The sequence below is a fragment of the Triticum aestivum genome, chromosome 7B (assembly GCF_018294505.1).
Source record: "Triticum aestivum cultivar Chinese Spring chromosome 7B, IWGSC CS RefSeq v2.1, whole genome shotgun sequence".
NCBI classification, from domain to species: Eukaryota; Viridiplantae; Streptophyta; class Magnoliopsida; order Poales; family Poaceae; genus Triticum; species Triticum aestivum.
Window position 1 is genome coordinate 187,048,476 of NC_057813.1, and position 6,739 is coordinate 187,055,214.

Here is a 6,739-nt window from a genome sequence, read left to right on the forward strand (position 1 = left end):
GGATTGAACTCCCACATCCGGAGAGATCGACGTTTACATGGCAGGGCCCGCCGAACTAGCATTACCTGGATTATTTTGACAAGACTAATATCCCTCTCAAGGAGCTCCCGAATTAGGCTCTGCAACATTGGTACATCGTTTGCAGACCCCCAGTCCAATCCTACGTTGGCCCACGACGCCAGCTGAGGTGGAGGGCCCGAGCGGAAGGCGGGGGCGGCCGCCCACTTCGTGCCTCGGGGAGCTGTGATGTAAAACCACCTCCGTTGCCACAGATCGGACACCTCCGAGAAAGAACCTTCCGACCATGGGACATCAGCGTTTCTGCTTATTGCGGCGCCCCCACACTCTACGTGTCGCCCCTCAATCATCTTCGGCTTCACATTGAAGGTCTTGAGCCATAGGCCGAAGTGGGGGTGATGTGGAGGAAGGCTTCGCATACGACGATAAACGACGAGATGTGGAGGATGGAATCCGGAGCTAGATCATGAAAATCTAGCCCGTAATAGAACATGAGCCTCCTCATAAAGGGATCAAGAGTAAAGCCCAAGCCCCGGAGGAAGTGGGAAACAAATACGACACTCTCGTTGGGTTCGGGAGTGGGGATGATCTACTCGGGGGCAGGAAGCCTATGCTTGACATCGGCGGTCAGGTATCTAGCCTCCCTGAGCTTCGCAATGTCCTCCTCTGTGACAGAGGAGGCCATCCACCGACCTTGAAGGTTGGATCCGGACATGGTTGAAGATCCGACGAAGTACCTAAGCTTGAGCTTCGGGTGTTGGAACTCGAGGGGCGGAAAGGCGCAAGCGTGGTAAGAAAAGGGATAGGCCTTGATCCCTCTATAAAGGGGGGAGAATATCAAGCGTCCCCAACAGGCATGGTGGGATTTCCCATACCCATATTGATGAGAATCCCGCGATAATAGGGACACGATCTTTGCTTCGATAAGACATGCCAAAGGAACCGCCTTGCAATATGTGCGGTATTTGGTTATGAAAAAATGGCTCGAATAAGTGCCAGGCAGTGGCGTGATGTCACAATATGAAGAGCTGTCAGCAGATTAGATTCGTGGATTATTGTTCTCTCTACGGCGGTATGTGAAGTTTGTCTTGCAGAGCCGGACACGGTCCTTGTGTTCGGAATTTATCTTGGAGTATTCGGAGATGGAACCCGCCTCGCAATGTCGAAGACAATCTACGCGCCGGACTCATCGTCATTGAAGCCTGGTTCAGGGGCTACTGAGGGAGTCCTGGATATGGGGGTATCCGGACAGCCGGACTATGTACTTTGGCCGGACTGTTGGACTATGAAGATACAAGATTGTAGACTTCATCCCGTGTCCGGATGGGACTCTCCTTGGCGTGGAAGGCAAGCTGGGAGATTCGGATGTAGATATCCTTCTCTGTAACCGACTCTATGTAACCCTAGCCCCCTCTGGTGTTTATTTAAACCGGAGGGTTTAGTCCGTAGGACAACAACAATCATACCATAGGCTAACTTCTAGGGTTTAGCCTCTCTGATCTTGTGGTAGATCAACTCTTGTAATACTCATATCATCAAGATCAATGAAGCAGGAAGTAGGGTATTACCTCCATCGAGAGGGCCCGAACCTGGGTAAACATCATGTCCCCAGTCTCCTATTACCATTAGCCTTAGACGCACAGTTCGGGACCCCCTACCCGAGATCCGCCTATTTTGACACCGACAACGTCCCCTATAGCCACTACCTCCCGCTCTCCATTTGGCGGGCACTGTTGAAATTTGGGGAGCGCACTCTCGCAACTGCTGGCAGCGACGACTTCACCGACGATGACTTCTTCCCCGACCTCGGCAACCTCTTCCTCAATGACATGGGCGACAACCTCAACGCCAACGGTGCTGCTCCCATTGCCCCGTATGTGTTTTTGTCCTTCCTATTGGAAATCGTGGTAGAATTCATGTTTCTACCCTATATCCTAGATTCTATCTGTTCATCTACTATTCTAGTCCACATGATTAGTTTAATCTCTGTTATAGCCGTCATGATTTTTTTTTTGTGCTTATTCGGATTAAATCTCGTAGTAACTTTCTCATATATTCAACTGGCGCAACATCCCCTATAGCCACTCCCGTTTCATGGACGGCCTGGTCGATGCCTCCAAGGAGCCCTTCGACTACTACTATGAGTGCCCGATGCTGTTTTGGGGCTTGCCAGTGGACATCGTGCATCACCTCACGGATGCATGTGGCGGTCACCACTGGCCCTTGGTGAAGAACATCAAGTACGAGACATGCTACCCGTTCACTGTGCCGGAATCGCTGGAGGATCAATGCTGCCTGCTAGTCTCGGATGAGGACATCAGCGTCTTCCTCTTGATCGTGGGCACCGGCGAGGCCCGCGCAGGCCACCGTCCCGTCTCTGTAGTGTGTGTTAGGGGAAACGCCACTAACGCTAACACTGACACGAGGCTGATGTATGGGTGCATGCTCACTGTTACTACCCCTCAGAGGTACGTGGGCGGCGACATCGACTCCATCATGCTGACTAGGACTGTGCAGAGCTGGGACCTTCCCACCGATGTGGACATGGAAGACGCATGTTATGATTCACCCCCAACGCAGGGCACGGGGACTCCAGGGAGGTTCACCTGGACATATGCATTACCAAGTTAATTGTTGATCATTAGCCTTCGCTCAATGTAATCTGCAGTCTAAACATGTAATGGTCTACTAAAGTAGGGACACTCCTTTGTACCCCTTGTGCACGGGTAGTCAGAGCCGCGCCTGCGACCACACTTAGCAGGGAAGGGGGCGGGGTCGAAGCCACAGGATGGTCAAAGCGGTGCCAAGACACAAAGACAAAGAGTAAGAGGGCAGGACAGGCTCCCCCGGCAAGCCCTTTGATGGGGCAGCCTCCGCAGCCACGGCAAGAACCCTGCCGGGGCGACTTGCCCGATGCCAGCGGGGCGCACCACCTTTGAGCCCCAGGTTTTCCTCCAACCACATTGGAACCAAGGATCGGGAGGCGCCTCCATTATGGCATGCACATCTTTGTGAAGACAAGAAACACACGAACTTAGATAAGGTTTAGAAGACGACGAGCCTCGGCAGAATCCTTGCCGAGGAAATTTACAAGACCTCCAGCAAGATCCTTGCCAGGGACGACAGTGACGCCACAGCAAGACCCTTGTCGGGGCCCCGGCAAGGCCCTTGTCAAGGACATCTGCAGGTCCACGGCCAGGCCCACGCCCGCCAAGTTTCCACCACTGTTCCCATGCAGCTGCCAGCCCACCAGCTAGGCAGGCACCTGCATGTCGACATGAGGCTTCCAGGACAACTCAGCACGTGCTTACATGGTGGCATGCAGGTCTTCGTGAAGGCCCTACCATTGCGCCACCTCAGCAGCTTGCCAGCCTACATGGACCCATGCGCACCGTTGGCCTGGACGCGTGTCGGAGCAAGGCGAGGCGGCGGTAGACGGGACGGGCGCTGGTTTCCGTCCCCGATAAAGTGAGGGGGACACCTAAGAGGCGCATTAAATGTGTCTTGTCCCGTAATGGCTAGCGATAAGCTTAGCCACTGTACACCGATGCCACCTCCTGTGTGCCACTGTGGTGACCCCCTTGACTATAAAAGGAGGCCCGAGGCATCCAGGAGAAGGATTGGGACCCGGGGACAAGTGACACTCATCGTAACTAGCTCAAGAACTCCAAGAACACTCAAATAGACACCAAAGCAGGACTAGGGTATTACGCATCCTCGCAACCCGAACCTGGGTAAATGTCCTTTGTGCTTGTGCTGATTGTTGATCCTACTCTTCTCACGACCCTGCACCCTGCAACAGTAGTAGGGATTCCCGTGATCCCATAGGTGTCGTTTCCACCGACATCTTTGGCATGCCAGGTAGGGGCGCGCAGTTGTGAGAATCTGCTCCGGACGTCAGTCCAACAGTCTCTCTGTCACCATGGCTTCTAAGGAAGAAGGCGACCAAGTGAGTAGCTCCGTCAGCGGATGCAGCAAGTGTTCGCGCGACGACAAGAAAGCTAAGTCATGCAAAAACTCTGAGTAATTCCTTTTTAGATAAGGTTATCTTCCTCGGAGATCTTTCCTTTGTATGAGAAACCTGCACGCAGTGGGGCCCTTCCATTATTGGCAATACCCTTGGTCTGTTTCGAGTCCACTCAACAGATCGAGCAGCTGCGTCGAGAACGGCAGGGTGGCCTTCCGCTATTGGTAACGCTCTCGCTCTGTCTCGAGTCCGCTCGACAGTTCGAGCGGCCATGCTGAGAATGGCAAGGTGGTTTGCACGGCAGCAAGCACACCCTGCCGGCCACTAAAGGACCCATCTTTCAAAGCACTGCAGTTTGGGTTTACGTGCCAGCAAGCCTGCCCAATGGGCGTAGGGTGGACATACAAGGAGAGGTTAAACATGGAAATAACATGCATCGTTCTAAAACACTGCAGAGTTATATTACATTAATTGTTGCTGCGGTTCTAATTAAAGATAAAAATTGTCTTTGTCAGCGTTCTGGGAATGGGGGTCCCCAGACTTGCTTGCCTGTGGCCCGTAGCGTGGCTCAATCGGTGGCCCAGTATGGCCTATTCTCATCAACCAAAGCACTCAAGACCCTCGTGAGGGGCCAAGCCTCGCGGGGCGGACGACACAAGGCCTCCTCAAGAGTGGCCTCACCAGGCTGGCTCGCGAGGAGGCGGAGAGATCAAGGCAAGGGGTACTGGTGCCCATGACGCAAGCCATGACGATCAAGGCCAGGTGGGCACCAGGCGGGCGCCAGCTCGCGCAGTGTCGTCGTTTCCTCTTTGGTGCAAAGGAGGCAAGCGCAGGCGCGGAGTACCGAGGCATTAGGTAAAGGTGTCCATATCAGTGCAATGAGACCAAGACTAGCAGCGCGACAGGAGGAGGTCACCCTGGATCCCAAGACGGCGTCATCACCGGCACCTTTAGCAGGCGAAGACCACCTTTAGTCAGGATAGCTTGTACTAGTTGTCCACTTTAAAAATGGCTGTTGTTGGATCCCTTCCAAGAGGACTAGGGCCTCTATAAATAGGGCTAGCCACCACCACAGTAGCCAGGAATCGAATTATTCCCAAGAAGAACATCACGCCACCAGAAGAACACCTCTCCTCGCGAGGTTGCTCTTCCCTTGTACTGTTCATCATCAGCCCAAGAGGCAATCCACCACACCACACTGGATCAGGGTATTACACCACAACGGTGGCCCGAACTAGTATAAACCTTGTGTCTCTTGTGCTGTGAGTTCATCGATCTAGCTTAGGGATCGCGGCGAGGCTGAGGGCGTGAATCGGTAGGAGGAAATCTTCGTGTGCTCCCCGGAGTTCGAACCTTGAGGGTTTGCCGGAACACGATATCCGACATTTAGCGCGCCAGGTAGGGGTGCACCAGAATCTTCCTTCTGCCGATCTGTGTCCCATCGCTTCGTCGCATCCATGGCTGACGCTTTCTGAGCCCGCACCAAGCGCCGGGCTGCTCTCATCGCACGTGTCGCCCAGACGGCTCTTGTTAGCGGGCCTCCTCGTCGTTCTCTGTCGCCTACCACCAACACCGCCACTGGCCCAGTGGGGAACGAGCAGCAAGCATCTTCGCTGCACCCCTCGGTGCGGTGGTAAGGCCACACCCCAACTCCATCGCTGACCCTAGCTGGTTCATCGTCTCACGCTTGTCGCGCGCCCACGGACGCGCAGGCCGCGTTGCTCCTGGCACGTGAGCTCCTGCACTACCGCCCTGTCGATGACCTCTAGGAAGAATGGCTCGCTCGCTTCACTGAGCTCGTCAGCACCGCAGGGGGCTCTCCCGCGTCGTCCCTCTCGCTGCCGCACCCTCCGTCAGGCATGGGCGACGCAGCTCAGGGAGCGCCTCCGCCACCTCTCCCCCAAGACGGCGCCCTGGCTCCAAGGCGCATGGCCCCTAGACGCGACCCACCGCATCCAGCACCCGTGCGACAAGAAAGAAGCTGCCAAGAAATCCCTTGACCTCAAGAAGGCGCTCGCATGCTTCCTGCACCAGCACGACAAGACCGCGTCTCCGCACCGGCGCGCCAAGACCCCATGCTGCCCCTGGCGGCAGTGCGCGGGTACCAGCAAGAGCAAGCCCCGCCTCAGCAAAGGGATCCGGTAACCACAACAGGTTGTTGCGCCTTCACCACCGAGCTGCGTAGCGTCGCCTGGCCGGGCAAGTTCAAGCCGGACCTGCCTCCCCGCTACGACGGTACAGCCGACCCCGCGGAGTTCTTGCAGCTCTACGAGTGGGGCATCGAGGCGGCCAACATAGACGAGAAGGTCATGGCAAACTAGTTTCCCATGGCACTCAAGGACGGTCCCCTCACTTGGCTCCTGAACCTGCCTCCCGGCTCGATCTCATCCTGGGACGAGATGTGCAACCGCTTCATCGCCAACTTCCAGGGCACTCGCGACCGCCCTCCGGCCGCGGGTGACCTGCATTGCATCAAGCAACAGCCCGGAGGGACCCTGCAGAAATACATCCAGCGCTTCAACAGCGCTCGCCTCAAGATCCCCAAGGTGACGGACGAGGCCATCATCTTAGCATTCTCTGATGGTGTCCGTGACATCAAGGTGAAGTAGGAGCTCACCATCCACGAGGAGTTGTGCACATCCCTGGAGCTATTCAACCTGGCGACCAAGTGCGCAAGAGCTGAGGAAGGACGCCTCTCCCTCCTCAAGCTTCCAGTTGCCGACCCAGAAGAAAAGAAGGCCAGGGCCAAGGACG